This window comes from Mercenaria mercenaria, chromosome 5 (genome assembly GCF_021730395.1).
Source record: "Mercenaria mercenaria strain notata chromosome 5, MADL_Memer_1, whole genome shotgun sequence".
Lineage (NCBI taxonomy): Eukaryota > Metazoa > Mollusca > Bivalvia > Venerida > Veneridae > Mercenaria > Mercenaria mercenaria.
In genome coordinates, this window is record NC_069365.1 from 64,102,745 (window position 1) to 64,114,436 (window position 11,692).

Genomic DNA, 11,692 nt, shown 5'->3' on the forward strand with positions numbered 1-11,692 from the left:
GGTACTTGGTGCTATATTGACGTCTATTTACTGTGGCCATATAGACCTAGTCAAATGGGTACTTGGTGCTATATTGACGTCTATTTACTGTGACCATATAGAACTAGGTCAGATAGGTACTTGGTGCTATATTGACCTCTATTTAGTGTGGCCATATAGAAAACGTCAGATGGGTACTAGGTGCTATATTGTCCTCTATTTACTGTGGCCATATAGAAAACGTCAGATGGGTACTTGGTGCTATATTGACATCTATTTACTGTGGCCATATAAAACGTATCAAATGGGTACTTGGTGCTATATTGACCTCTTTTTACTGTGGCCATATAGTACTTGGCAGATGGGTACTCGCTGCTATATTGACGTCTATTTACTGTGGCCATATAGAAGTAATCAAATGGGTACCTGGTGCTATAATGACGTCTAGTTACTGTAGCCATATCGAACTAATCAGATTGGTACTCGTTGCTATATTGACCTGTTTTTACTGTGGCCATATAGAATAAGTGAAATTGGTACTAGGTGCTATATTGACCTCTATTTACTGTGGCCATATAGGACTAGTCAAATGGGTACTTGTGCAATATTGACCTCTATTTACTGTGGCCATACCGAACTAGTCAGATTGGTACTCGATGCTATAGTGACCTCTTTTTACTACGGCCATACAGAACTAGTCAAATTGGCACTTGGTGATATGTAAAGCTATATGCACTTTGTCCATATAGGACTAGTCAAATGGGTACTTGGTGCAGTATTGACCTCTATTTAGTAAATAGTATTTACTGTGGCCATATAGGACTAGTCAACTAGTCAAATGGGTACTTGGGGCTATATTGACGCCTATTTACTGCGGCCATATATAACTAGTCAGATGGTTACTTGGTGCTATATTGACGTCTATTTTCTGTGGCCATATAGAAGTATTCATATAGGTACTTGGTGCTACATTGACCTCTATTTCCTGTGGCCATATAGAACTAGTCAGATTTGTACTTGGTGCTATATTGACGTCTATATATTGTGGCCATATAGAACTAGTCAGATTGCTATTTTCTCCTCTATTGCACTGTGGCCATGTAGGACATTTCTAAATGGTACTTGGTGCTATATTAACGTCTATTTACTGTGGCTATATGGGAGTTGTCAAATGGATGCTTGGTGCTATATTGACGCCTATTTACTGTGGCCATATAGAACTAGGTCAGATAGTTACTTGGTGCTACATTGACCTCTATTTAGTATGGCAGTATAGAACTAGTTAGATGGGTACTTGGTGCTATATTGTCCTCTATTTACTGTGGCCAAATAGAAGACGTCAGATTGGTACTTGGTGCTATATTGACGTCTATTTACTGTGGCCATATAGAATTAGTCAGATTAGTTTTTGGTGCTATATTGACCTCTATTTACTGTTGCCATATAAAACTTGTCAAATGGGTCCTTTGTCAAATAATGACGTGTATTTACTGTGACCATAGAGAGCTACCCGAATAGGTACTTGGTGCTATATTTACCTCTGTTTACAGCGGCCATATAGAAGTAGTCAGATGGGAACTTGTTGCTATATTGACCTTCCTTTAATGTGACCATATAGAACTAGTCAGATAGGTACTTGGTGCTAAATTGACATCTATTTCCTGTGGCCATATAGAACTAGTCAGATGGGTACTTGGTGCTATATTGACGGCTATTTACTGTGGCAATATAGAACTAGTCAGATTGGTACTCGGTGCTTTATTGACATCTATTTACTGTGGCCATATAGAACTATTCAGATAGGTACTTGGTGCTATATTAACCTCTATTTACTGTGGCCGTATAGAACTTGTGAAGTTGGTACTTGGTGCTATATTCACCTCTTTTTACTGTGGCCATATAGAACTAGTGAAATTGGTACTTTGTGCTTTATTGACTTCTTTTTTGTGTGACCATATAGAACAAGTCAGATGGGTACGTGGTGCTATATTGACCTCTATTTACTGTGGCCTTATAGAACTAGTCAAATGGGTACTTGGTGCTATATTGACGTGTATTTGCTGTGGCTATATAGAATTAGTCAGATTAGTTTTTGGTGCTATATTGACCTCTATTTACTGTGGCCATATAAAACTTGTCAAATGGGTCCTTGGTCAAATAATGACGTGTATTTACTGTGACCATAGAGAACTACCCGAATGGGTACTTGGTGCTATATTTACCTCTATTTACAGCGGCCATATAGAACTAGTCAGATGGGAACTTGTTGCTATATTGACCTTCCTTTAATGTGACCATATAGAACTAGTCAGATAGGTACTTGGTGCTAAATTGACCTCTATTTCCTGTGGGCATATAGAACTAGTCAGATGGGTACTTGGTGCTATATTGACGGCTATTTACTGTGGCAATATAGAACTAGTCAGATTGGTACTCGGTGCTATATTGACAGCTATTTACTGTGGCCATATAGAACTATTCAGATAGGTACTTGGTGCTATATTGACCACTATTTACTGCGGCCATATAGAACAAATCAGATAGGAACTTGGTGCGATATTTACCTCTATTTACTGTGGCCATATAGAATTAGTCAGATGGGAACTTGTTGCTATTTTGACCTTCATTTACTGTGGCCATTTAGAACTAGTCAGATAGGTATTTGATGCTATATTGACCACTGTTTACTGTGGCCATATAGAACTAATCAGATAGATATTTGGTGCTATATGGACGTCTATTTATTGTGGCCATACAGAACTAGTCTGATGGGTAATTGGTACTATATTGACCTCTATTTACTGTGTCCATATAGAACTAGTCAGATTGTTACTTGGTGTTATATTGACCTCTATTTACTGTGGCCATATAGAACTAGTTAGATGGGAACTTGGTGCTATATTGACCTTCATTTACTGTGGCCATATAGAACTAGTCTGATGGGTAATTGGTGCTATATTGACGTCTATTTACTGTGGCCATATAGACCTAGTGAGATTGTTACTTGATGTTATATTGACCTCTATTTACTGTGGCCATATCGAACTAGTCAGATTGGTACTCGTTGCTATATTGACCTCTTTTTTCTGTGGCCAAATAGAACTAGTGAAATCGGTACTTGGTGTTATATTGACGTCTATTTACTGTGGCCAATAAGACTAGTCAAATGGGTACTTGTGCAATATTGACGTCTATTTACTGTGGCCATATCGAACTAGTCAGATTGGTTCTCGATGCTATATTGACCTTTTTTTAGTATGGCCATATAGAACTAGTCAAATTGGTGCTATATAAAGCTATATGCACTTTGGCCATATAGGACTAGTCAAATGGGTACTTGGTGCTATATTGACCTCTATTTACTCTGGCCATATAGAAAAATTCAGATGGGTACTTAGTGCTATATTGACATTTATTTACCGTGGCCATATAGAACTATTCAAATTGGTACTTGGTGCTATATAGACCTCCATATACTGTGGCCATATAGAACTAGTGGAATTAGTACTTGGTGCTGTATTGACGTCTATTTACTGTAGCCATATAGAACTATTCAGATGAGTACTTGGTTCTATATTGACCTCTATTTACTGTGGCCATATAGAACTAGTCAGATGGGTACTTTGTGCTATATTGACCTATATTTACTGTGGCCAGATAGAAGTAGTCAAATGGGAACTTGTTGCTATATTGACCTTCCTTTAATGTGACCATATAGAACAAGTCAGATAGGTACTTGGTGCTAAATTGACCTCTATTTCCTGTGGCCATATAGAACTAGTCAGATGTGTACTTGGTGCTATATTGACGGCTATTTACTGTGGATGTGTGGAACTAGTCAGATTGGTACTCAGTGCTATATTGACCTCTATTTACTGTGGTCATATAGAACTATTCAGATAGGTACTTGGTGCTATATTAACCTCTATTTACTGTGGCCATATAGAACTTGTGAAATTGGTACTTTGTGCTATATTCACCTCATTTTACTGTGGCCATATAGAACTAGTGAAATTGGTACTTTGTGCTTTATTGACTTCTTTTTTGTGTGGCCATATAGGACCAGTCAAATGGGTACTTGGTGCTATATTGACGCCTTTTCATCTCACCAAACTAGTTCTCAAAACGTTCCAACCCGTCCTAAAATATTGTAAAACGGGCTGCGATCTGGCTAGAACGCTTGAAATTTGGCCGGAAAATATCCATAACGCGATCATAGTTAGTTCTTAAACAGTTCTCGATACGTCCATTGCGTCTTTATCCCGTCTGAAGTACGTTTATAGTAAGTTCAGTTCGGAAATAATGCCCGTTCACCTCATGTGAACACCGTTTGTAGGCAGTCCAAGTCCGTCTGTGGTCAGATTAAAGAAGTTTGTAACTAGTCCTACTTCGTTCAGAGTACGTTGAAATACGTTCTAACTAGTTGTTAACTCGACCAACTCGTTCACGGACAGTTTAACTCGTTCTGGTTACGTCCTAATCTCTCCCTAGTACGTTCAGAACATAAATTGAAATCACGTTCTGGCCCGATGACTATTAAAAGCCATCACGTTTCGCCCAGTTCTCATTCTCGTTTGTCTCTTCAACCTCTCAAGACAAAAAAATCTACAGCAATAGGCAAGTATCAATATGACTCCAAAGAAAAGTGAAGCCAAACAGAGATAGGGTGTAAAGTGTTAAAGCAGTAAAAGACCAATGCCGATACAGTCTCCTGAGTCAGCCCCTGAACGTGAAAGCCGAGAGGATGAGTGTCGATATATATATTCCCTGCACCTTCTGACGACTCTGTCTCCAAGTCCGAGGATGAAGGAGGACAGAGTCAGAAACCAAAGGGCATAAACTTGGCTTAACCGTGTGCCCAAATCTTGAATCTGTATGACAACGGCATGTATTTATACCCTAACTTGTGTAATTGTACTACAGACGGGATCGACGTTGTAGGAACTGTGAATAAACGTAATAAACGTACTAAAAACGTGCGGAGCGTACTGAGAACGTATTGTAAACTCTTAGAACTGTTTTGAAACGTATTGCAAACATAGTATTTTATTTTGATCGTATTCAGATGGAATAACGACGCACTAAGGATATAATGTGGTCGAGTTAAGTCTTTCTGTGAACGGGTTAAACGAGCTACAAACGGATCCGGCCGGTGTGCACACGTACTTAAATTGACCCCCGATCGCATCACGTCATACCACGTCTCTAGTACGATCGAAGTACGGCGGTTCAGTCCTTAGTACGTCCATCTCGTTTTAAGTACGTTGTCAGTCCGTCTAACTGTAGGACGGAATGATCGGCAGAAATTTTTGAGTAGGCTCAAAGTTCTGGAGCACCATTCCCGTTCAGCTCCGTCCGAGCCAGCCCATAAAGTTCTTAGACAAACTGTTGAACGTCGCTACTACGTCTGCTCCGTTGTCACACAGTTTGAGCCCGTTCGGCTAGATTTCTTAGAACGTACTGTAAACGAGCTTGGTGTGATGGGGGTAATAGAACTAGGTCAGATGGGTACATGGGGCTATATTGACCTCTATTTTTTATTGTGGCCATATAGAAGTATTCAAATGGGTACTTGATGCCATATTGACATCTATTTACTGCGGCATATAGAACTAGTCAGATGGTTACTTGGTGCTATATTAACCACTATTTACTGCGGCCATATAGAACAAATCAGATGGGACTTGGTGCGATATTTACCTCTATTTACTGTGGCCATATCGAACTAGTCAAATGGGAACTTGTTGCTATTTTGATCTTCATTTACTGTGGCCATTTAGAACTAGTCAGATAGGTATTTGATGCTATACTGACCACTGTTTACTGTGGCCATATAGAATTAATCAGATAGATATTTGGTGCTATATGGACGTCTATTTATTGTGGCCATATAGAACTAGTCTGATGGGTAATTGGTTCTATATTGACCTTCATTTACTGTGGCCATATAGAACTAGTCTGATGAGTAATTGGTGCTATATTGACGTCTATTTACTGTGGCCATATAGACCTAGTGAGATTGTTACTTGGTGTTATATTGACCTCTATTTACTGTGGCCATATAGAACTAGTTAGATGGGAACTTGGTGCTATATTGACCTTCATTTACTGTGGCCATATAGAACTAGTCTGGTGAGTAATTGGTGCTATATTGACGTCTATTTACTGTGGCGATATAGACCTAGTGAGATTGTTACTTGATGTTATATTAACCTCTATCTACCGTAGCCATATCGAACTAGTCAGATTGGTACTCGTTGCTATATTGACCTCTTTTTACTATGGCCATAAAGAACTAGTCAAATTGGTGCTATATAAAGCTATATGCACTTTGGCCATATAGGACTAGTCAAATGGGTACTTGGTGCTATATTGACCTCTTTTTACTTTGGCCATATAGAAAAATTCAGATGGGTACTTAGTGCTATATTGACATCTATTTACCGTGGCCATATAGAACTATTCAAATGGGTACTTGGTGCTATATAGACCTCTATTTACTGTGTCCATATAGAACTAGTCAGATTGTTACTTGGTGTTATATTGACCTCTATTTACTGTGGCCATATAGAACTAGTTAGATGGGAACTTGGTGCTATATTGACCTTCATTTACTGTGGCCATATAGAACTAGTCTGATGGGTAATTGGTGCTATATTGACGTCTATTTACTGTGGCCATATAGACCTAGTGAGATTGTTACTTGATGTTATATTGACCTCTATTTACTGTGGCCATATCGAACTAGTCAGATTGGTACTCGTTGCTATATTGACCTCTTTTTTCTGTGGCCATATAGAACTAGTGAAATCGGTACTTGGTGTTATATTGACGTCTATTTACTGTGGCCATATAAGACTAGTCAAATGGGTACTTGTGCAATATTGACGTCTATTTACTGTGGCCATATCGAACTAGTCAGATTGGTTCTCGATGCTATATTGACCTCTTTTTACTATGGCCATAAAGAACTAGTCAAATTGGTGCTATATAAAGCTATATGCACTTTGGCCATATAGGACTAGTCAAATGGGTACTTGGTGCTATATTGACCTCTATTTACTCTGGCCATATAGAAAAATTCAGATGGGTACTTAGTGCTATATTGACATCTATTTACCGTGGCCATATAGAACTATTCAAATGGGTACTTGGTGCTATATAGACCTCCATATACTGTGGCCATATAAAACTAGTGGAATTAGTACTTGGTGCTGTATTGACCTCTATTTACTGCGGCCATATAGAACAAATCAGATGGGAACTTGGTGCGATATTTACCTCTATTTACTGTGGCCATATCGAACTAGTCAAATGGGAACTTGTTGCTATTTTGACCTTCATTTACTGTAGCCATTTAGAACTAGTCAGATAGGTATTTGATGCTATACTGACCACTATTTACTGTGGCCATATAGAATTAATCAGATAGATATTTGGTGCTATATGGACGTCTATTTATTGTGGCCATATAGAACTAGTCTGATGGGTAATTGGTTCTATATTGACCTTCATTTACTGTGGCCATATAGAACTAGTCTGATGAGTAATTGGTGCTATATTGACGTCTTTTTACTGTGGCCATATAGACCTAGTGAGATTGTTACTTGGTGTTATATTGACCTCTATTTACTGTGGTCATATAGAACTAGTTAGATGGGAACTTGGTGCTATATTGACCTTCATTTACTGTGGCCATATAGAACTAGTCTGGTGAGTAATTGGTGCTATATTGACGTCTATTTACTGTGGCCATATAGACCTAGTGAGATTGTTACTTGATGTTATATTAACCTCTATCTACCGTAGCCATATCGAACTAGTCAGATTGGTACTCGTTGCTATATTGACCTCTTTTTACTATGGCCATAAAGAACTAGTCAAATTGGTGCTATATTAAGCTATATGCACTTTGGCCATATAGGACTAGTCAAATGGGTACTTGGTGCTATATTGACCTCTATTTACTTTGGCCATATAGAAAAATTCAGATGGGTACTTAGTGCTATATTGACATCTATTTACCGTGGCCATATAGAACTATTCAAATGGGTACTTGGTGCTATATAGACCTCTATTTACTGTGTCCATATAGAACTAGTCAGATTGTTACTTGGTGTTATATTGACCTCTATTTACTGTGGCCATATAGAACTAGTTAGATGAGAACTTGGTGCTATATTGACCTTCATTTACTGTGGCCATATAGAACTAGTCTGATGGGTAATTGGTGCTATATTGACGTCTATTTACTGTGGCCATATAGACCTAGTGAGATTGTTACTTGATGTTATATTGACCTCTATTTACTGTGGCCATATCGAACTAGTCAGATTGGTACTCGTTGCTATATTGACCTCTTTTTTCTGTGGCCATATAGAACTAGTGAAATCGGTACTTGGTGTTATATTGACGTCTATTTACTGTGGCCATATAAGACTAGTCAAATGGGTACTTGTGCAATATTGACGTCTATTTACTGTGGCCATATCGAACTAGTCAGATTGGTTCTCGATGCTATATTGACCTCTTTTTACTATGGCCATAAAGAACTAGTCAAATTGGTGCTGTATAAAGCTATATGCACTTTGGCCATATAGGACTAGTCAAATGGGTACTTGGATCTATATTGACCTCTATTTACTCTGGCCATATAGAAAAATTCAGATGGGTACTTAGTGCTATATTGACATCTATTTACCGTGGCCATATAGAACTATTCAAATGGGTACTTGGTGCTATATAGACCTCCATATACTGTGGCCATATAGAACTAGTGGAATTAGTACTTGGTGCTGTATTGACGTCTATTTACTGTGGCCATATAGAACTATTCAGATGAGTACTTGGTTCTATATTGAGCTCTATTTACTATGGCCATATAGAACTAGTCAAATGGGTACTTGGTACTATATTGGCCTCTTTTTACTGTGGCCATATAGAACCAGTCTGATGGGTACTTTGTGCTATATTGACTTCTATTTACTGTGGGCAGATAGAAGTAGTCAAATGGGTACTTGTTGCTATATTGACGTCTATTTACTGTGGTCATATAGTATTAGTCAGATTGGCACTTGGTGTTATATTGACGTCTATTTACTATGGCCATATAGAACTATTCAGATGGGTACTTGCTGCTATATTGACCTCTATTTACTTTGGTCATATAGATGTAGTCAAATGGGTACTTGGTGCTATATTGACGTCTATTTACTGTGGCCATATAGAACTAGTTAAATTGTTACTTTGTGTTATATTTACCTCTATGCACTGTGGCTATAAAGGACTTGTGAAATGGGTACTCGGTGCTATTTTGACGTTTATTTCTTGTGGCCATATAGAACTAGTCATATGGGTAATTTGTTCTATATTGACCTCTATTTACTGTTGCCATATAGAAGTAGTCAAATGGTACTTGTTGTTATACTGACGCCTATTTACTGTGGCCATATAGGACTAGTCAGATGGGTACTTGGTGCTATATTCACGCATATTTACTGTGGCCATATAGAACTAGTCAAATGGGTACTTGGTGCTATATTGACCTCTCTGCTCTGTTGCCATATAGGACTAGTTAAATGGGTACTTTGTGCTATATTGACCTCTATTTACTGTGGACATATAGGACTAATCAAATGGGTACTTTGTGCTATATTGACGTCTATTTACTGTGGCCATATAGAACTAGTTAAATGGGTACTTGGTGTTATACTGACGTCTATTTACTGTTGCCATATAGAACTAGTGAAACTGGTACTTGGTGCTATATTGACGGCTCTAGTATGACCACATTAAATGTGAAAAATATGTACTTCCGTCCCAATCGAGTAAATGAAGTAATGAAATAACCTGTAGGCCTCCCTGACGAGTTCGGTAAGGCAACTGTTACTTGTATTAAAATTTATCTTGCCTCCTGTAAGTTTCTTGCATTTCTATTGGCCAATAGACGTCACGTGGAGACAGGATATATTCCATATCCTGCTAGTACATTTCAGATATGAATTTTGATTTAAAAAAAACATAGCTGCCGCTTTGTTAATTTACAAAATGTTAGATTATAGCATGTAAGTAAAGGGTAGTTGGCAAGATAAAATCGTTACACAGCTTGTCGGTGACAGGATACGGGATATACGCTGTCGAGGAAATCCATATCAGGCGAGAGCGAAGCGCGAGAGCGAAGCTCGAGCCTGATATGGATTTTCGAGACAGCGTATATCCCGTATCCTGTCACCGAGAAGCAGTGTAACTAATAATACCCTATATGTATGTGGAAACGCGTCCATTGCTCATAGGCACATTAAATAAAGGTTTAGACATCCTGTATACATCCTTCATGAATAATGTATATAGACACAGAAAACTGGAGGTGAAAAATATCGTACAGATATCCTCGCCAAAGACATGATAATCAAATAATGCGGGATGAAATATACAATAGCTATTCATATCCAATCCAGTATGGCCATAGTTAATGGATGTTGATATATACAACAGCTATCCGTACCCAATCCAGTATGGTCACAGTTAAAGGGCAAAATATACATTTGTTATCTCTATCCAGTCCAGTATGACCAGTAAATGGAGGATGAATATATATAGATAATAGCTATCGCTACCGCCGTAAATGGAGTGATGGAATAATCTGTAGTCCTCCCTGATGAGTTCCGTATTTACCCTTTAGACAAACGGGTCAATTTCTGATTGCCACATATAATGAAGAGTTAATTTATCTATACATCATTAATGAGTCCTCAATGGCCAAATCAAATTGAGTGTAAAAACATTGTAAACTTCCTTGATATGTCGGCACAGGAAATCGAGTGAAAATATACGTTATATCGGTATATATTCATTTAGAGACCTGTATGACTACAGTAAATTCAGTGCTTAATACTACATATACAGTAGAGCCCTTACTCGGGAGGCCTTCAGTAAATGGTGTGATGAAATAATCTATAGACTCCCTGATGATTTCAGTATGGCAAGTATATGTTTACATTAGGTTAGCCCCAAAGACAGACGCGTCCTAGTCGCGTGGCCGCAGTACGTGAATGCTTCCCTTTATACATCTCTCTCTAGTACTGTATGGCTACAGAAAATGGAGTGTAAAGGTATACTACAAACATCCCCGCCCAGTTCTGTATGGCCACATTTGAAAGTCCATAAAACTACCTCGTTAACAAATCTCCTCTTGATGATGAACCTTCCTACAAAATATGGCTAAATTTCAACCAGTGGATGCTGAGAAATACCCCGGACAAGAATTGTACTATAGTATACTATTGTTGAATAATCAAAGGGCTATAACTATATAAAAAAACACAATCAGATATGAAGATCATATGCACATCTCCTCTTAAGATTGAAACTTCCATTGAAGATTCACCAAATTCCAACAGATGTTTGCTGAGAAATACTCCTACTATAGTATGTTACTGTTCAATAATGAAAGGACAATAACTCAGTGAAAAATTCATCCAACCTGAACCTAAAGATAACATCCTCTTGATACTGCAACTTTCTATAAAGATTTGTTAAATTCCAACCAGCGGTTGCAGAGATATACCCCTAATAAGAACTGTACTATAGTAAACTATTGTGGAATAATTAAAGGGCGATAATTCGAAAAATCATCAAACCGGAACATGAAGATAATAATAGTGCACATTTCCTCTTGATAGTGAAGCTTCCTATCAATTTTCACTAAATTCCA